Genomic DNA, 12855 nt, shown 5'->3' with positions numbered 1-12855 from the left:
TTGCAGCATTGTTCAGTTTGTCAGCCATGTCAGGATCAGATTCCAAGAGAAATGCTAAGGAAGAAGCTGCAATAAAAACGGAGTTAAAACAATGTAAAATCACAAGCAAAATGGCAAGCAAAATAACCCCCTCAGCCGATTACCCTTGGGAAATGTCCGGCTCATCCTGACCGCCGATAACAGATGCTCATTCTTGAACAAGCGGCAGCTCGGTAGCCAATTACTTGCCACATAAATCTCTCCCCCCCTGAACTATCTTGGCTTCGGTCTACATATAACAAGTAGCTACCGCCTCTTCCTCGGACAGTTCGGGAACCCTGAAGTTTAGCTCAAAATTAGGCTCCACATCCGGTCGGACGGTAGGGACCTCCCAATCACCTCCGAAAAACACAAACGCGAACTCCCTTCTGAATCCTTTTTGTGAAGTAGGAAGGTCGAGTACTGCCTTATACCCCTGTCGGATCTGGAAGTACCACCAGCCCGGTCGTTCTCGCCTGCCATCATCTCTATCAGCTTGAACATATGCCTCCATAAGGTGAGAGTCGGTCGGACGCCAAGCATGGCGCACAAAGTCTGGACAGCTATAATTCCTCCCCAGGAGTTCGGAGAAATCTGATTGATGGTCAGGTTGTAGGCGTTCAGCAGCTCCTTTACGAAGGGAGTTAGTGGAAAGTGGAGCCCCATCTCCATGGATTCATAGTACACAGCGGTACAACCGGGGGGAGGAGTCAGGACCCTTTGCCCTGTTTACCTTTTTGGTAAGCAGATTTGCAGGTGAATTTTGGATGTGCATGGGAGCATACTAGGAAGGGGATCTTCACCTAGATTAGAGTGTTTCATTTATTTTGAGTATTGAGACAATATTTACTTTTATTAATAAAGACGTATTATTATTTTTGGTTAAAGTCTTCCGCTGCAAGTTATTTTGGTTAGTTAGTAGTTGGTTGCCGAAAGCGTGTTAGTCACGTGGCGGTAATACTCCTAAATTACTCAAATATTATTAATTAAATTATTTATTTAAAAGTGAGTAATTTGGGGGTGTTACATCCAAGGCTTGTTAGCCCATGTCCGAGCAGCGCTCGACAATAAAGAACCTGGTCGGTCGACATGAGGTTCCCTTACCCCCTGTCCGACCAGGTATCTTCAAGTCTCCTTCACTTAGCCAAATAAGCTAAGTGCCAGGAGGTACCTGGCCGGCCTCTCCAGGGCCGGTTAGCCCCTGTCCGAGCAGCGCCCAGCAATATGGAACCTGGTCGGTCGACCTGGGGGCTCCCTTACCCCTTGTCCGACCAGGTCTCTTCTACTTTCCTTCACTTAGCCAAATAAGCTAAGTGCTAGGAGGCATCTGGTCGGCCTCTCTGGGGCTTGTTAGCCCGTACCGAGCAGCGACCGGCAATTAGGGGCCTGGTCGGACGACATGGGACTCCCAAGCCTCTCGTCCGAACCGACCTCCATCCTCTCTTCAACCGACCTGGTATCCCAGGGAAACCCGATCGGCCCTCTGAGGACTCGTCCTCTTAACCGACCAAGAATCCTCGAGGAAACCCAGTCGGCACCCTAAGGAACTTCCCCTCAACCTACCAGGTATCCTAGGGAGACCCAGTCGGCCCTCCAAGGCATTCCCTCTCTAAACCGCCCGGCAGGCGCCCGGTCGGCCCCGACGCAACAAGTAGAAACCCCTTCTCGGGTGACGTCTCCAAGTCCTGACTGTCATGTGGCTCGTAGCTGGTCCGCCTTTATCCGACCAGATCTCCTTCGCCTCCCTCGATAAGAAAGGAAAGCCCCTAGCGACCCGGTTGGTCGGGAAATAAGGAGGTGGGTAGTTACGCCACCAACGGGCATCACCCGGTCGGACGGTTCCCCCCATTCCTAGAGTGGGGCTAAATGTTTGGGCCCCTTGAGTCTGGTCAAGGGCCCTAAGCCAGCTGGCATCGCCACACAAGCTCTATGAGTCCCACCTGCTGTGACATGGCTCTCAGCCCTTTTCTGGGCTCCCTGGGGGGTCCCACAAGAATCATATCAGAAAGGGCCATCTTGCCAATCCCTAGGGAAACTGTCCTATCAAAAAGGTCTTCTCCTAGGGGTCCTCACCACTATAAATACCCCTTGTCCCATCAAGGCAAAGGTATTGCATTTTCACCTAATTAACCCAAGTTTCTCACTCTAGACTCTCTCTCTACCTCAATCATCAACTGACTTGAGCGTCAGAGGGGCGATCCCGGAACAACCCCCAGGATAGTTTTACGTGTTTTGCAGGATTCCGGTGAATAAATAACCAGCTCTACTCGGATTAGAGACTAGCTCAACACTGACCATTAACCTTAATTTCTAGACAGAAACATTATATGTTAGTGTTTTTGGCTATGATAGAGTATGTTTTGACATTATATAGTGTGTTGTAGGCTGATATAGTGTATGTTCTCTACAATTATTTCTTGCACAGCACGTTGGACAGCAGGATGGAAGAAATGATGCTTCTAATCGTGGTGTTAGTGAAGGAATTCCCGGTAATGAAAAAACTTCTGCTGATAAACAGGTTGTAATAGAAGAAGTAGCAAAAGGCACAAAGAGGATAAAAGGTGTAGGTCTGAATGAAACCTTGCAATCTCTGAAGAAGAGGAAAATATCCACTGATGCTCAAGAAAAGACGGCAAACCCGTTCAAAATTAATTGTTGTGGTAAAAGGCTTTGTGAGTTGCATGAAGCTTTTAGTTTTGAGCAGAAAAAAGCTGTTATTGAAATTGGTTTTGAATCTTTGTTGGATTTAAAGATTTTTAGGACTAATAATGCTTTGAGTGGATGGTTGGTGGAGTGGTTTGATGGTGGTTCTGGGATGTTTAAGGTGGGTTACGGAAAAGAGTTTAGGGTGAACCAATTTGATGTGTATGATGTGTTCCAGTTCCTATGGCTGAAGGAGATGATGTGGTGGATGTCTCTAGGGGACCTAATGTGGAGAATCCGCATTTTGAGTTAGAAGCAAGTTGGAGGGAGTACTTTGATGTTGATGGGGAGAAAGGTCAGATTCCTTTAAGTGCTGTTTATTCTGAGTTAAAGAAGTTAGTTGATGGTGGGGAGGTTTTAAAAAGCTTTATGTGTTATTTGCCTTTTCTTCTTTTTTAGACCCAGTTGCAAATAACACAGTTGATTTGAGGCTTGTTCTTGCTGTAAACGAGGTTCGGAAAATTCCTTGTTTCAATTGGTGTAAATATATTTTAGGTAGGTTGTTGTATGCAAATGTGTTGTTCAAGAATTCAATGTGGTCTAAAGGTGTTCGGGCGCATTATAGTGGTTGTACAGTTTTGTTGCATTTGATTTACTTCCATCACCTACAGATTGGTTATGGGGTACTTCCAACTCGTCTGCCTCTGTTGGCTCATTGGGATAATGAGTCAATTTCCAAGAGAATTCGTCGTGAAGTATTATGTGATAAGTTTGGCAGTGGTTTGTTTGATGAAACTTATCCAATAAGTGTCAAGTTTTACTTCACTGATGATGGGCAAGTTGATTTCAGCCGGATGAAGCCGGTTCAAAAAAAAATTTGAAGTTCATTATGTACCACGTCCTGTATTGAGTGATGATACAGGAAGTGGTGCAAGTAGTGGTAGTGATTTAACAAAGACGACTGCGCCCAAGAGGAAGGTGAAGGGCAAGCTTCATATTCAGTTTGAGCTTCCACCAGGAAGTCTCACTAATGAAGAAATTACTACTCAAGCTAGAGATGTAAGTTCAAATTTTTGATATGGTAGAGTTTTGAGTGATATAGACTGGTTATATATGTGATATAGTGTGTTTTTAGGTGATTGTGTGGTTATGTGATGCTGGTATGTGATATTATGTTTTTATTTGATATACTGGTGTTGTATTTGATATAGTGTATTTTAGAATGATATAGTGTTGGTCTATATGATATAGTGTATGTATGTGGTTTTAATATTTGATAGTTGTAAAAATTGAATAATGTCCGTTTTGATAACGTGTGTGTTAAAATGATATAGTGTATGTTAAAATGGATATAGTGTGCGTGAAAATGATATAGTGTATGTTCAAATGATATAGTGTATGTTAAAATGATATAGTGTGCGTGAAAATGATATAGTGTATGTTCAAATGATATAGTGTATGTTAAAATGATATAGTGTATGTTAAAATGATATAGTGTGCGTGAAAATAATATAGTGTATGTTAAAATGATATAGTGTATGTTAAAATGATATATAGTATATGTAAAAATGATATAGCGTGTTTTTGGATAGTGTATATTATTTATATGATATAGTGTATGTTAAAATGATATAATGTATGTTAAAATGATATTATGTTAGTGTTTTTGTAATACTCCGTATTTTTGGAATTAATTCGTATTAATTAAGAAAATATAAAGAAGTTAATAAAAAGGTTTTTTAATATTATTTACAGAATAATAAGAATATAATATTAATAATACGAGTCGGTTGTGTTAATTTCGGATTTATAAAGGTTAAACCGAGTTCACCCGATCTAGGGTTACCACTTTTGGAAGGGTATAAAAAGGGAAAGTAAGAGGAGAAATTTCAGAAAACCCTAAGTTTCCCTTTCTCCTCTTCAGCCGTCATCTCCCTCTCTCTCTCAATTTCTCTCTCCTCTCTCGCTGGTTTCTTCTCCCTCACCGATTCTTCCTCTCTTCCCTTGTTTCGTCTCTCTCGCCTACTTCGTCTCTCTCGCAGTGGGCTGCTGTGCAAGGCTTCGCGAGTGCGAGGCGTTGCAAGCGTGTCGGTGCAGGTGCGGGACGAGGGTTGTGCGAGCGAGGCTAAGGGATCGAGTGTAGTGCGAGTGCTGTGCGGATTGTGCGAGTGAGTGGAGTCGAGGGCTGGATCGAAGGCTGTGCGAGCGAGGCTAAGGGCTCGAGTGAGTTGAGTATTGTGCGGTTGTGCGAAAGGCGCGCGACGAGGGAGCCCGTGAGTGTTCGAGGGACGTGCGAGGCTTGCTGCTGCTGTGCGAGGCTGCTGTTGCTGCTGTGCGAGTTGTGCGACGAAGCTCGAAGCGTGTGCGAGGCTGCTGCTGTGCGAATCGAGGGCTGGTTCGAGCGTAGCCGTGCCGCTGCTGTGGTAGAGCGTGGTGTTGTGTGCCGTTGACGGAAATCGGTCGCCGGAACTTGATTTCCGGCAAGCTTAACGGTATAAAACATTTTAATATATTGAATATATTATATTAAGTTTAATTATAATTTATGTTTTCATAATTATGTTAAATTATAATTAGTTAATTAATAATTCAAGTTAATGAGTTTATTTTACTGAACTGAGTATAATTGTGGATCTGACTTTCGGACATAATACTGGATTGGATCTAAGACTTTTGGACATAAGATTTTGGACATAAATCATGGTTGGACTTATAATTTAAATTGGTTTGGTAAAGATAGTGGACTAATGACACTAACTAATATTAGTATGTTCACTAGCTTTGACTCTTAAAAGACGTTAAACTCTTAATAATAGAAAAGTACGAAGATTCACAAACAAGGGGTTTATTATCGTTTACGTCGAATTATTAAACCGTATAGTCTTAGTTACGTAGTAGTTGTTAATATTACCAACGACGTAGCACTAAAGCTTTATTTAACGGTTTAGGTCCCAATTTCATAAGCGGAACGTTCGATTAAGACAGCGAAAATTCTCCGTTACAAGGTACGTACGCGTACCAGTTTAATCCCAAGTATTAGTATCATGATTAGGTTGCAATCTATGTTATTGGAACCTAGAAACATGATAGGGAACGTTTGATTGATTGAGATTGTCTGGTTAGACATTTATAATTGAAATTGATATGTTGCATTGGAATGCGTAATTCTATCGTAGTATAAACAAGAAAATTTTTAATCTATCCATAGTGTAACAAGGTTGTTACAAGAGATATGATTCGAGCATTGTAACTAAGAGGACAGGTAAATGATTCTATGTATCCATAGTGTAACAAGAGTGTTACAAGAGATACGATTTGAGCATTTTAATGAAAAGAACAGGTAATTGATTCTATGTATCCATAGTGTAACAAGAGTGTTATAAGAGATACTATTTGAGCATTGTAACTAAGAGAAAAGTAAATGACTATATGTGGTTATGAAATGAATGGTTAATATTAAAATGAATTATGGCAATATCTTGTAGCTGGACTCCCTACAAGTGATGAACAATGGGGGAGTGTGGGACTTGTCCTACGCTCCTACGCAGGCCTACTGTGACGACAGTAGTGTCCTTATATTTTGACACTCAAGTAGGCGGAAGGTTCCGTTCGATCTTGGGGGTATGCATACTAAGGTGATGGGTGTGAGACGGAACAAAACCGTATTTGCATTTCATCTAACAGACCTAGTGTCTGTTAAGGATTCAGTAGCCCGTATGATTCTAGTAAGATGACGGTGCCCGTTCGATGCCAATTAAAGATTAAAGATATAAAGGTTAAAGGATGTAACATAGTGTAGCATCATGCTTAAGATTGTTCATGTGTGCATCATTTATGTTTACATGTATTCAATGGTTCATTACGTACTCAGCATAGCTGATTGTGTGTTATTATGTGTTTGATGAACTGCGATGAACCATTGATGCTACAATGGGGAGCAGACTAGGTGTGCTGGTGTGCTGCATAATCTCGAGCATACGGGGACTAGGCTTGGTATTTACATTAAAGCTTTTGAAATAAGTATTATTGGTTTTTCTAAGACTTATATATGGTTTGTGGTTTGAATGAAAGGGGTCATTGATGATTCCCGAGTTGTATTTATATTTTAATTCCGCTGCATTTTAGTTTTCAAGTTAATGTTTTAAGTTATCGTTAACCTTATTATGCCTTGCGTTCCATCGCGGCGGTAACGCCCCGAGGTCGACGCGACGCAGCAGTGGTAGCGCGCGTGGATTTTGGGGGTGTTACAAAACTGGTATCAGAGCCGAAGGCTCTGAATTTCAAAGACGTTTTAAAAAGATTTCAAAATGGGTAGTATGGGATAGGAGCATATAGAACATATTATGTTATGTGCATTAAGTCATAGGAATGATTGCAAATGTGATTTCGTTTCGTGTCTTGAACTCGAATGTGTTGTTTGATTGTTCAATTGAAGTTGCGAACGATTCTTGCAATATTCAAATAAGAATATGTTAAGAGGATGTACAAAGATGTTTCAAAAATAGTGTTGAATTAACCTTATTTTTGCGACAAAACTCTTTACTTGATTGAAACGATCGTTTTATCTCTTAAATACATATATATGATATATGTTCGAAAACCTTTAAGGATACTTTATGATATTCCTTGTTATGGTTGTGACGTCTCATGTGAGATGTTTGTGTTGCAAGTCAATAAAGACTTAATATTTGTTCGTGACAACTGCTTGCTATATGTGCAATGTGTATTGGTTAAGAAAGGACAGGATGATGTGTGTCACTGAGATAGCTATTATGTTATTTTCAGCGTAGAATGGTTCGGGAGGGAGGCACGCCTGAAACCTCTCTGAATATCGAGCAATCGATACGTGACTTGGTGCAAATCACTGCCAACCTAGCCCAAGGTCACAATCGTGAAGGGGATTTATCTGAAAAGGTTGCCCGTAGGAACCCACCAATACTGAATGGGAAAGGGGGACCTGAAGAATTAGAGAATTGGGTTGGGGAATTCGATAAACTTTTCTTCACCTTATCTTGCCCTGATGAGAAAACTGTGCCCTTAGCGAGCTACTACCTTCAGGGAGATGCTCATTTCGGAGGACCCAAGCTAAGAGCAACCTCCTGAGTCAGCCTGGTTTTGGGTGGGAAACTTTCAAAAAGGCCTTAAGGGACAAATTTTACCCTCCATACCTTAAGAAGCAGAAAGCCCAGGAATTTATGATGTTGGAACAAGGGACTCTGTCTGTTGAGGAGTACTACCGGAAATTCATCGAGCTGATGAGATTTGCCCCGGAAATAGCACCTACTGAGGAATCTAAAGCCTCACGTTTCGAACTAGGACTTACCCTTGACCTGCAAGGAAGACTAGGGGGAGATACATTCACCTCTTTAGATCATGTGTTTGGCAAAGCTGCTCATCTTTATGCCATCAGGAAGAGAGAGGAAGGGGGTAAGCAGGGTGAGAAACGAAAGGATAATCCAAACCCTGAGGTCCAGAAGTTTGAGAAGAAGCATAATGGGAACCAAAACCATCAAGACCCTCAAAGGAATTTCGGTAAGGGACCCAATAACAACAACAACTCTAATCCCAACAACAATAACCGCAATAACAACACCAATAACCGCAGATCTGAGCGTGTGTATAGGTGTAGAAAGTGCCCTAACAACCATCCTGGTAGAGACTGTGAGGGTAACAAGGTGGAATGTCGAGAATGCGGGAAATTGGGAATAGGGCATATGAGTGCTACTCGAAGAACAAACTGATCAACCCTAATGGCCAAAAGAATGGGAATTATGGGGAAACCCGAAATGGAAATGGAAACGGGAATGGAAATGGGGGAAGTGCTTATAAATGGGAATTCTAACTACTCCAAGCCTTAACCAACACCAATAATAAACATCTAATGGGAACAATGCAACCAATTCCCAAGATAAGGGCAAGGGGAAGCTGTATATGATGTCGACTAGAGAACAAGAGGCTCGAAGGGATGTTGTCTCGGGTACATTTTCTATCAACTCCACTCCTGTTAAAGTATTGTTTGATTCTGGAGCATCATTGTCATTTATTGCCCATTCAACTGTTAGGACTTTAACATTGATCGAGTCTGAGTCGATTTCTATGCCTATAGTCATTCCGTCTGGTGAGACTGTTAATGCTCAAAAGATTTCTAAAAGTGCCGCTGAAAATAGGAGAGAGTTTCTTTCCTTCTGACCTGATAGAGTTTAACTTATCAAACCTAGACTTATTTTGGGGATGGATTGGCTTGGAAAGTACATGGCTAAGATAGACTGCGATGCGCAGAAAGTGGAACTGAGAGATCCTTTGGGAAAAAGAGTGTCATATAGGAGAATATCTCGAGAACCCGGGATTAAGGTGATCAATGCCTTACAACTTAAGAACTACGTAGACAAGGGATGGCCTCTATTTATGTGTTCGGTGAGAAGAATTGAGGATGATCCGTTAAGACCTGAGGATGTGCCAGTAGTCCGAGAGTTTCAGGATGTTTTTCCTGAAGATATACCTGGTATGCCACCAAGGAGAGATGTAGAGTTCACCGTTGACCTAGTACCTGGGACTGGACCAATTTCGAAAGCCCCATATCGAATGGCTCCAGCAGAAATGAACGAGTTGAAAAACCAGTTGGAGGAACTACTTGACAAAGGGTATATTAGACCTAGCATGTCACCATGGGGAGCACCTGTCTTATTTGTGAAAAAGAAGGATGGTAGTTTGAGGTTGTGTATAGACTATCGAGAGTTGAACAATGTCACTGTGAAAAACAAGTACCCATTGCCTAGGATTGATGACTTGTTCGACCAACTTCAGGGTGCGGGGATGTTCTCCAAAATAGATTAAGGTCAGGTTACCATCAATTGAGGATTGTTGATCATGATATACCTAAGACTGCTTCAGGACTAGATATGGCCACTATGAGTTTACGGTAACTTTTGGGTTATCTAATGCACCTGCAGTTTTCATGGATCTTATGAATAGGATCTTTCGACCCTACCTCGACAAATTTGTCGTTGTGTTCATAGACGATATACTATCTATTCTAGGAGCAAGGAGGACCATGAGGGTCATTTGAGAGTCATTTTGCAGACACTTAGGGACAACCAACTATATGCGAAGTTTTCGAAATGTGAATTTTGGTTGGAAAGAGTGTCATTTTTGGGTCACTTTGTCTCCAAGGAGGGTGTGTCAGTAGATCCTGCAAAGATCAAAGCCGTGAGTGAATGGCCTACTCCAAAGAATGTCACAGACATAAGAAGTTTCTTGGGTTTAGCCGGTTACTATAGGAGATTTGTGAAAGACTTCTCCAAAATAGCAAAGCCCATGACCACTTTGATGAAGAAGGATTGTAGGTTTAACTGGAATGAGGACAGTGAGAAAGCCTTTCAAACGCTCAAAGAAAGGTTAACATCAGCCCCTGTCCTAACCTTGCCAATGGGAATGAGGGAATGATGTGTATAGTGATGCGTCCAAGAATGGGTTGGGTTGTGTTCTTATGCAAAATGGGAAGAGTCATAGCTTATGCGTCTCGGCAAGTTGAAGCCATATGAAGTCAATTACCCAACACACGACTTAGAATTGGCCGCAATAGTGTTTGCCCTAAAAATCTGGAGACACTACCTTTACGGGGTGACTTGTCGAATCTTCACGGATCACAAAAGTCTCAAATACATCTTCACCCAGAAAGACCTTAACATGAGACACGCAGATGGTTAGAGCTCATCAAGGACTATGACTTAGACATCCAGTACCATGAGGGTAAAGCCAACGTCGTTGCTGATGCGTTAAGTCGCAAGTCTAGCCATAGCCTGAGTACATTAGTCGTTGCCGACAAACTTTGTGAGGAGTTTTCTAGACTCCAGTTAGAGGTTGTTCATGAAGGGGAGGTAGAAAGATTGTTGAGTGCCTTAACCATCGAGCCCAACTTTCTAGACGAAATAAGGGAGAGTCAACCTGGGGATGTGAAGCTTGAGCGAGTCAAAGCAAAGCTTAAGGAGGGAAAAGCAGAAGGGTTTGCGATCCATGAGGATGGAAGCATAAGATATAAGGGTAGGTGGTGTGTGCCACAAAAATGTGAAGAATTGAAACAAAAGATAATGGGTGAGGGTCATAACACGACTTATTCCGTCCACCCAGGGGGAGATAAGTTATATAAGGACCTCAAGAAGATGTTCTGGTGGCCTGGGATGAAAAGAGCAGTAGCTGAATTTGTTTCAAAATGTCTAACTGCCAGAAAGTCAAAAGTGAACACAAGAGACCTCAAGGAAAGATTCAACCTTTAGACATTCCGACATGGAAATGGGACTCATATCCATGGATTTCGTTGTAGCCTTACCTAGGAGTCGGGGAGGCAATAATACCATATGGGTGATAGTGGATAGACTAACCAAAACAGCAAGGTTCATACCTATGAAAGATACGTGGAGTATGGAAGCCTTAGCCAAGGCCTATGTGAAAAATGTCATTCGATTGCATGGAGTACCCACGAGTATAGTATCAGATAGAGATTCGCGATTCCTTTCGAATTTCTGGAAAAAGGTTCAGGAAGCTTTTGGTAGTGAGCTATTGATGAGTACAGCTTTTCACCCAGCTACAGACGGTCAAACCGAAAGAACTATTCAGACCTTAGAGGACATGTTGAGAGCATGTGCCTTAGAATACCAAGGATCATGGGAAGACCATTTGGACCTCATAGAATTCTCATACAACAACAGCTACCATGCTAGTATTAAGATGGCACCATTTGAAGCACTATATGGGAGAAAGTGTCGTAGCCCTTTGTGTGGAACGACATTAGTGAGACTGTGGTGTTAGGACCTGAGATGATTCAGGAGACAGTGGATCAGGTGCGATTCATTCAAGAAAAGATTAAGGCTGCACAGGACAGGCAGAAATCCTATGCGGATCAGAAGCGAAGGGATGAGAATTACGAAGTCGGGGAAAAAGTATTGCTTAAGGTGTCTCCAATGAAAGGAGTGATGCGATTCGGGAAAAAGGGGAAGCTAAGCCCAAATTCATAGGACCATATGAGTTCTGGCGAGAGTAGGCAAAGTCGCTTATCGCCTAGATTTGCCCAATAACTTAGAAAGGGTCCATAATGTGTTTCACGTATCCCAACTCCGGAGATACGTACCGGATGAGTCACATGTACTTGAACCGGAAAATGTCGAAATAGACGAAACCTTATCCTATGAGGAGAAACCTGTCCAGATCCTAGACCGCAAGTGCGTAGTACGAGGAATAAGGACATCAGAATTGTCAAAGTGTTGTGGAGAAATCAAAATACTGAAGAAGCCACCTGGGAAGCCGAAGATGCAATGCGTCTGAAGTACCCTGAGCTTTTTCAAGAGGTACGTGAGTTACGGGGACGTAACTTTTCTTTTAAGGGGGGAAGAATGCGATAGAATTTCGCGCTTTCACCCTAAAGTATGTTAATTATGATAGTTATTTGTAATTATTGCTGATCTGTTGTGCGAACGTTAGAAAACGCTTATGAAATTTTGGGACTTAGAAGTGCAAAAGATCGTCGTTAAGACTGGCTACCTCCAAGTTTCGGGACGAAACTTCTTTTAAGGGGGAAAGCCTGTAATACTCCGTATTTTTGGAATTAATTCGTTAATTAAGAAAATAAAAGAAGTTAATAAAAAGGTATATTAATATTATTTACAGAATAATAAGAATATAATATAATAATACGAGTCGGTTGTGTTAATTTCGGATTTATAAAGGTTAAACCGAGTTCACCCGATCTAGGGTTACCACTTTTGGAAGGGTATAAAAAGGGAAAGTAAGAGGAGAAATTTCAGAAAACCCTAAGTTTCCCTTTCTCCTCTTCAGCCGTCATCTCCCTCTCTCTCAATTTCTCTCTCCTCTCTCGCTGGTTTCTTCTCCCTCACCGATTCTTCCTCTCTTCCTTGTTTTCGTCTCTCGCCTACTTCTCTCTCTCGCAGTGGGCTGCTGTGCGAGGCTCGCGAGTGCGAGGCGTTGCAGCGTGTCGGTGCAGGTGCGGGACGAGGGTTGTGCGAGCGAGGCTAAGGGATGAGGTGTAGTGCGATGTGTGGCGGATTGTGCGAGTGAGTGGAGTCGAGGGCTGGATCGAAGGCTGTGCGAGCGAGGCTAAGGGCTCGAATGAGTGAGTATTGTGCGGTTGTGCGAAAGGCGCGCGACGAGGGAGCCCGTGAGTGTTCGAGGGACGTGCGAAGC

The 12855-nt window shown here is 42.4% G+C and overlaps 1 long non-coding RNA gene across 1 annotated transcript; it reads left to right on the top strand.

Moving 5' to 3' along the window:
* Positions 1-4720: 4720 nt before the first annotated feature.
* LOC125496399 (uncharacterized) lies at positions 4721-6618 on the top strand. The gene is made up of 3 exons (XR_008969061.1): positions 4721-5153; positions 5610-5666; positions 6603-6618. It is a non-coding gene; the product is annotated as an uncharacterized LOC125496399 (long non-coding RNA).
* Positions 6619-12855: the final 6237 nt, after the last annotated feature.

This window comes from Beta vulgaris, chromosome 4 (genome assembly GCF_026745355.1).
Source record: "Beta vulgaris subsp. vulgaris cultivar EL10 chromosome 4, EL10.2, whole genome shotgun sequence".
NCBI lineage: Eukaryota > Viridiplantae > Streptophyta > Magnoliopsida > Caryophyllales > Amaranthaceae > Beta > Beta vulgaris.
This window is presented reverse-complemented; position numbering and strand designations above follow the sequence as displayed.